Source organism: Cloeon dipterum, chromosome 2 (genome assembly GCF_949628265.1).
Source record: "Cloeon dipterum chromosome 2, ieCloDipt1.1, whole genome shotgun sequence".
In the NCBI taxonomy this organism is placed as follows: Eukaryota; Metazoa; Arthropoda; class Insecta; order Ephemeroptera; family Baetidae; genus Cloeon; species Cloeon dipterum.
The window spans coordinates 36068703-36077507 of record NC_088787.1 but is presented as its reverse complement, the minus strand read 5'-3'; positions in this window follow the sequence as shown (position 1 = coordinate 36077507).

Below are 8805 nucleotides of genomic sequence, written 5' to 3'. Positions count from 1 at the left end.
TTTGTCCATAGAACATGTACTAGTCTCAGTTGAAAAAAAGTTAAAATTAGTCGGTATTGAAATCTTATTATTTTTTTTAACTGACAAGAAAGAGGGAAGCGCGCAAAGAGAATAATAGCATGCAAAAGAAAATAAACAATTTTATTCCCTGCTGACGAAATAACGAAAATTCAAATTTTTATTGCTTCAATTGCTTGTAAATAACAAACCACGAAAAATTTCATCGACTTCTTCTTCACGACATGCGGAATGGCTGCTTTTATTGTGGCGACTGATGTAATCTCTCTTGACAGCCGCGCTCACGTCGACAAATTTCTCCCGGAATCTTAGGGGAGTATGAAAACAAAATTGATAAGCCGACGCCATCAGACCCTGAATAATTTAAGTGAGTCAACTGTGGAATTCAGTAGGGAAAATTAAAATTACTCACTTACATTGTCACCTACATTTTCCAATGTCAAGTTGTTTTTCATGAATGTCACGCACTTCTCCTTCAGGCCAGTCATTTGGAAAGCATCAGCCTAGTCATGGCCAAAAAAAATCGATATTTAAAATCGATATTTTTCGGCTCGATTTTATCGATTTTCTTTACAAAAACGATAATTATCGATGATTTTTCGCGATTTTTGTGCGATTTTTTTAAACCGTGTTAGCATTCTATGTCAATTGCTGGTACCGCGTTTTTTGTTGATCTAGGCTGCTGGCCATAAGAAATAAAATTATAATTTAAAAACCAGAACGAACATACTCCCGTACAACCAAATTACGATACGAACTACCAACAGCCAAACAGCCCATCGCCCATCCGCGGATCCGCCCATCCCTAAAGTCAGAATTACCAATCGCCGTCAACCATGCTATTGTATTTCCTCTATGATCAATAACCAACACCTACTAGGGTTTAGGTGGCAAAACTGTTTTGACATATAACAATGTAACGAGTATTTGGATACTCGTTTAGTTGATTTGTTTCTGCCATCTGTTAGGGCGTTTGAGAAAGAATTGTATTTGTGAATTTGTGTTATTTTGTAAGCCAGCAGGGGCTTTATGCTCAGCTCGGCAGAAGGAGAGTGTAGCTGGCCGAGTGCAGCACGACTCGTCCGCCTAGGGTGGCTTGGCCACGATGGGCCAAGACCACGAGAACGGTTTCGCATTGAGTTGCGGATACAAACCATATCTTCCGCCGTCATCACCGAATTATCCAATATCAGTTTCGTAGTCGTCACATGGGCGCACTACAGCCAGTTGGCCAGGTATCCTTTTTAACAAATCATTTATGCCAACGTCAAAATTACATTCCAATAAACAAAATCACAACAGAGACTATTTTTGAAGTACAATATTACTTACAAAAATTTGGGTAGATTGAACAATCAACTTGAAATGGTTTGTATCCGCAACTCAATGCGAAACCGTTCTCGTGGTCTTGGCCCATCGTGGCCAAGCCACCCTAGGCGGACGAGTCGTGCTGCACTCGGCCAGCTACACTCTCCTTCTGCCGAGCTGAGCATAAAGCCCCTGCTGGCTTACAAAATAACACAAATTCACAAATACAATTCTTTCTCAAACGCCGTAACAGATGGCAGAAACAAATCAACTAAACGAGTATCCAAATACTCGTTACAACAATAACAAAACACATAAAAGTAAACCAACACTAAACCAAATGACTGAACACGAAGCACACATTTCAAGCGGAATAAGATAAAATATCTACACTAACTCCACGCGGTTCTCACTTATCATAACGTGTTTTAATTTACGGAGTAAGATGTCCAGGGTTTCTGTCCAAAAGAAAACCCGCAAAAATAAACGGCGGCTTGGTGTACCTGTAAAAAGAATCAGAGGAAAGTACTATAAAACTAGAGGCTCTATTGGTACGAATTACTGGTTAAAATCTGATTTTAATATTTATCCTCCCATACATATAGGAAGCTTAAAACATAGAAGAGTTGCGGAAAAGCTTGCGGTTTTCATAGCATCGGAGGGTCACTCGCTTCACGAAGTGAATAAATGGGGATTGGTTAACCTTCTTACGAGAAGTCATTGACCCAGCGTACCTACCTCCAAGTTCTAAATCGGTTTGTTTTTATTTTTTAATTATTGATTTTAAAATAATCAATGTTTATAGCGGATATAGGGACTGTTATGCCACCTAGTGAGCATTGTTGTGATTAGCAGTTAGAATAAAGATGGAGTTAGGAAGCACACAACGGCTGTGTCTCCTTATAGAAAAATCCTTCTATTTCCCGTAACTACTAAGGCATCCGTATTCACCGGACGTCCCGATACTCTTCGGACAAGCGCCCCTCCGTAAAGTTACACGGAGCGAGCGCGTTATCTCAATAGCTTACTAGAATGATCCTCAATCTTGGCTTGAAGGCTCGGATATTAGTAGGAACAGTTTTAAGGAATAAAGAAGTGGTCGTAACTGCAGATATAGCCACAGTAACCACCACAACAATGGGCTACCTTGTGATGACAGCACATTATATTGGTAATAAAGTGTATCACGCCATTAAATAAGTGAAATCGTGACTATAATATTCTTTATTTAAAAAAAGCTGAATCAACGATTGACTCTGTCACCCTCGCAGCACGGCAATTGAACTGCAGACACACAGCTGATGAGATTTACAGCCAGTTGTGCCTCATAATTGAAGACTGGCCTGAAAACAAAACAAATAGTTGGTGCCGTGACTGATGGAGGTGCCAACATGGTTAAAGCTATGAGGATGCTGGTGGGCAAAGATCAACACATCATCGTCTTCATAAATCATACAATCCACAACGTTGTTAAGAGATCTCTAAAAGATTCAAAAGAGCTTTCGTCAACTTTTGAAAAACTACACAAGTTAGTGACCTACTTCAAGCACAGCACGTTGGCTATGGACAAACTTCGCAATTCTCTAGAGGAATGTGGAGTCCTCCCCAGCAACATAACTTACCTAAAAAGGGCTATCAAACCTCGCTGGAATAGCGAGTACCTTTCGGCAAAATCTTACCTTGACATGGAATGCTATGTAAACAAAGCACTTGAGGATGACGCCGATCACGAAAACTTAAACGAGGATGAAGTAACTTATTTGCAAGACTACATTGGCATCACAGCTGTGATGTATGAGTTGACCTCGATTTATTCCGGTGAAAAATACCCGACTGGTAAATTTGTAAAATTAAGATTAATTTGATATCTTATTAAATTTTGTTAATTCATTTCAGTCAACCTGGTTATTCCAGGCCTTGAGTACGCCATGTACAAAATGGGTAATTTTGCTGCTAAAACTCAAGATGGAAAAGCCATGAAAGATAGTTTGATAAAAGAACTCCAGGCTCTGTTAAATGAATTGCATTTGAGCAGAATCCATATCAAAGCTACTCTTCTTGATCCCCGATATAGGTCTGACCATTTAGATGTTTCAGCAAACGCTAAAGCTGTTGAAATCGTGAACTCATTGTTGAAGGAAGAAAGATCAAAATCGGATGATTCGCTCGATGCTTCTCTGCTGGTACCACAATTAGAATAATTAAACATATTATCAAATATAATTTATGATTTTATAGGATGGGAGTATTTTCCAGCCCTATTTGGTGCAGCAGATTAAGGAGAAAATTGAAGCATGGAGTACTTCGTATGATAGAGAGCTAAAACACTATCTGAACTGTCCTACTGAAGATTTTGATGCAAATCCAATTCAATATTGGCAAAACAGGATCGAAGGCTTTTCTCCATTTCTAAGCCAAATAGCTTTGAGAGCTCTATTGATTCCAGCCTCATCAACAGCATCAGAATCAGAGCGAGCTGTCTCTGCTTTAAATCTAATTGCATGTCAGCAGCGCCGTGTCTTAACGAGTAGAGCGAGCCTATCCTCTTAGCCTAACCTCTAAAGGGTGTAATGCTTCGATAAAGCAAAGAAGGGTTGTGGCTTTGAGCACCATACCTGGGGTGGTTTATTGAAGCGGGACGTCGTCGCAAGAGATACAGAGCGGCTACCTCGAGGGCTGAGCTAGGGGGAGAGCGAGCCAGGTCGTCTGCGTCTGGAGCCAGGCTGGAGAGTGGGACTAGTTTCTCCCGTGCAGGGCAGTTTTAGGATATTCGCTCCTCCCCCTAAGCTCTCCCCTTTTGGCGCCCAATAGTAAAACATCGGTTATATCGGTAACAATAATATTGGTCGTAATATTGTCAGGAAACCCCTGACATCTCATCGGGGTTTGGTTTTTTTTTCTTTTTTTTTTCTGAACCTTAACTTCTAACAGGTGATCTATTTCCCGGTTTACATTAATATAACGGACAACATTATGTATTCATGTGTTTGCGTGGTTTATGTACTCAAATTCCTTTTAATTTAATCTAATTGAATAAGTGTTAGTGTGTATGTGTGTATGTGTACAGGTGTAACATAGGTGTAGTTATGTGTCTGCGCGAGTGTGTTTTCTTATCTTCTACGAGAGTGTCTTATGTTTCTTACTATTACCTTTGGAGAATTGAGGTTAAAGGTTACATGTACTTAAATGGTAGAAATCTTTCTACCCCTCCAACCAACAAAGAAAAAAAATTTGCAAATTTGAAAATTAAGATTAATCGAAAAATATTTTGTAAAAAAAAATTGAAATAAATTGTTGAGCGCGCTAGTGGATGTTAACGAAATTATCAGCATAATTCTGAGGACATGAAAATATTAAGGAACCAACTGCGAGGAAAAGTGAAAGTAAATCGTATGCTCTCGAGTAAGGTAGGAAAGTGAGCGTGAACGGTCTCGGTCGTTGAGTGCAGGTGTCTAGTAGAGAGTAGGCGCCGGGCCAAGTTCTTGGTTACCAGCGAAGCTTTGGACGATGTTTGATGAGAGTGGTGTTGTATGATATTGGTGTTCTGCCTCGTCTTGGTGGATGCCATCTGAGATTGGTAGTGTGCCTCGTCTGGGTAACTCTCGGATGTTGTCAGAGGCGCTTGAGGTCTTGGTTGTAGGTTGTCTGATCGGTGGCCGGAGGTCACCAGTTCAGGATTGTGGATGTAAGGTCGATCTTCCTATCTTGGAGATGAAATAGCTGGATCTGGATACTTTCCCCAACTTTCACGTTCTTATTCACGTGGAGAGCAACTCTTCACAAATCAAATTAACTCGATAGTATTTGGAATGAGTATGAGTGTATTGGTTGGATTTTTTTTTTTTTTTCTCACTAAAACGGTCTTAAAAAAAATTCAGAAAAATATTCTCCAAAAGCAACAATAGTAACGTGTTAAAAAATTCTTAAAGTGATATGATAGGACTTAATATAAAATGTATTATGATAAATGCTGGTGGATGTAATGCCAGCTTAAATTGAACTAACGTTAAGAAGGAAACGGATTTCGCATTATTTTTCTTTGATTGCCGAATCTGAACAACGCAAAGTAAAATGGTGGAATTCGTTTGACAGTTGTCCGATTTGTTACCTTGAAAAGAGTTAAAAATTGCTAAAACCTAATTTTTTGTGGACAACCGTTGTGGGATAGAGTGAAAACTGAATGGAATTCTACTTCAAAATAATAGTCTTATATCTAACATAATCGATAAGGCACTCGCATATTATGCACTCAAATTGTTTCGCACTGGAGTGTTTGAAATTTGTTCTACTTAGCACTGAACAACACTTAGTTTGTCGTCTTTTCGAGAACTTAAATGTTTGTGTCTTAACGTGTCTTTTTTTCTCATTTATCGCAAATGTTTATGGTCTTTTAGGGAATAATACACTTGTGGGCCGAAGGCACTATGGTCACTCGAGTGTTTGCCGCATGTGTTGATCACACTTTTCTTTGTTGTGGTGTCTCTCCTGCTGGGAGGGTCTCAGGGCGACGGGCTCGTGTGTGTCGCGTGTCTCCGTGTGAGTCGCGTGTCTCCGTGTGGGTCGCGTTTATCCAGGAGTCAGCTGCTTTGTAGGTTCACATCGGTAGTCATCCAAGTGCTATTGTGTGTTTTTCTCTTAGTCAGTGCGTCTAGATTGGTGTGCCACGTGGGGGTGAGAACAAAACAGGAACATATTTATTTCACAGGGAGAAACCCTGGAAAAACATCATTGTAGCTTTCTGTGAATGAGAAAATTATTAGTGGTGTTTGATGAAGCTACCTTTATGTTTTGATGGTGGCAAAGATTAAAAATTTGTTAAAACTTTAAATGAATAACTTCTTCGCCTTTTCTGAGGTTAAAAGTTGTAAGTAAACATCGAAAAAAATTATTTTAAGGTGAATTGTTCAAAGGAAACTGATGAAATTTAATTGACAGTATTGTTAAGGTAAAAAAAAGGTAGATGCCAAAATACTAAAAAAAGGTTGCTGGACTTATAAAAACAAGAATTTACTGAGCTAATGAACTATAAAAGATATAAAAAAAATTGAGGTGGGTTGAGAATTTTAGGCAGCGTGAAATAGTACGTTAAACTGCTACTGTATCTGTGCTTTCAAGTTTTTTTCTGATTTTACGTGTTGCTGCCCTGTAGCGATTGAGCTCTTCTTTTGAAGGTGGTGTCCATATTTGACGGTAGAGTAAGGTAGGGTTGCGAAATAGAATAAGAAACAAGATTGTGGTTAGTATCCAAACCATGATTGAATGTGTTTCGTGTGGAATTGATATATTTTCCCAATTGAACAGTGTAACTTTAGTGTCTTTAAGATGGGGTGGACCAGCAAAGTAATTTTCCCAAGAAGTGTTAAAAATGGAGGTGATATTTGGTAACGCTGTTAGGTCTTGAATTAAGTGTTGTTGTGAAAAGTTTGCCCATTGGTGGGGGAGTAAGTTAGAAATATGTGTATTTTCGCTTGGTGAGATGCAAGGGAATTTTCTTGGTACTATCATGGTTTGGTTGTGGATGATTTCGCAAGAGCATGGTATGGTTACATGAATTGCACCCATATGTAATTCGTCTCTAAGTGTAGTTGTGTTGTGTGCACATTTTAGCTCAAATTCGTGTATGTTTGTAAAAATGTATTCTCTCTCGCCAAGTTGTTTTATAAGTGGGGAGACATCTTTTGTGCAAGTTAACGGGCAGAAATTACGTAGTTCAAGAATGGTAGTATTCTTTGCGAATAAATGCTGAAGGCACTTTGTTGTGATTTTGCTGATTGGCTTTTCATCGAGTAATCGGAATGATTTAATGTTAGACTTATTGGCGAGTGAAAATAATGTTGTTTTATCTTTTGTTTTTCCCACGGCTAATGTTGATGGGATTGCGAGGGAACAAGTGTGTTCGTGATAGCGGAAAGGAATTGGTGTGAGGTGCAATAATTGCCATGTGGCGCGTGTATGTATGATTGGTACTCTGAGGGTGAAGTCAACTGAGTCTTGTCGGAAATTGCATGAAACTAGAGAGCTGCTGTAGTAAGCGTTTAAGTTTTCTATGTTGTGTGCAAGTGTCATGTTGTTTTTCCGTAATTGTTCATCAAGAGTAACTAGTGCATCTCGCAATTGTTTAGGTGGAACTGATAAAGGACTAAACTGATTTGCTGTGCAGTGAGAAACGAGATTGTGCATTAACTGAGTGTTATAGGTATTCATAAAATGCGTTTGCATGTTCAAAAAAGTTGAAAATACTAATGAGAGATCGTCGTTAATTTCTGCTTCAAGTATATTTGTTGCATTTTTCATCATATTTGCTAGTTGAACTTGATTATTTCGCAGGGTGAGGAAGTGATTATTTAATGCATGGTTATTTTCAGTGATTGTGTCAAATGCGTTTGTTACTTGTTCATTTAACTGTCTGATTTGTTTTCTCATTTGATGTCCTGTTGGTGGAATTTCGTCTTCGGTGGCAACACCACAACAATATTCTAAAAATGAACCGATGAATGAGAGGAGGGCGCGTTTCTTTCTTTGTGATTGAACTTCAAGGAGAGATGATTGAAAATCGAGATTCGAAAAGTAATGCAGGGCATGATTTGTCATGTGTACCGCTTTGAATAATTCTTGTAAGTGCTTTGGCCATCTTTGTGTTGTTCTACCATCGTAAATATTTTGTATGTATGTTTCGTGTCTAATCGCCTGTTCAGCTTTGGTCGGGAAGTCGAGAGTGAAAGCTACTGGGTAAAAATCCGTGAAGGGCGTTTCATATGATGTTTTTAGAACTACGCCTGGATGAAGAGAAATGGCGCTTGATGCAAAGTTGAAAGTGAGAATTATACTTATGATCATCCCAAGGCTTAATATTGGAAACTTCATGGTGGAGTCCGAAATGCACTATCTGTCTGAGTGAAATATCGTGTCTCGATCGGGTGGCGGCCGCCAGAGATGAACTCGATCGTTGTTTTTTCGACCTGCAGGTTGAACGCAATCTTTAAAACTAAATCATAACAATTTCGTTGTATATCTATCAAGAAAACCGTGATTCCGAAAAGAAGACCAAGCAAAACAAAAATTAATTTCGAGATAGTCATTCCATATTTTTGTCGTATGATTCGGTCGCGACTACTAATCAATAAAAAAAAACAAACTGTTGACTTCTTAAGTCTACGTTTAAAAAAATTGTGCGCACTTAATATTAAGATAATGAATAAATGGTCAACAGCCCGATTTTCGGGATTTTCACGCGGTTTTGATGAACACAATGAGTGGGCATTGTGTATCATTTTGACCGCGTGTTTGCTGCCGTAAAGAAAGATAATAAACTGTCGCAGCTTTTGTCGCTTCTCAGGGTTTAATCTAACATGCAATAGATAAAATCCTTCTCTTGGTCTTTTGAATCATGGGAAAGCTTTCCGCGCTTTATTATTATTGCTAAATGCGTTCCTGCTTCGATACTTTATTATGTCGATGGAGAATGCGAATTTGTGTTTA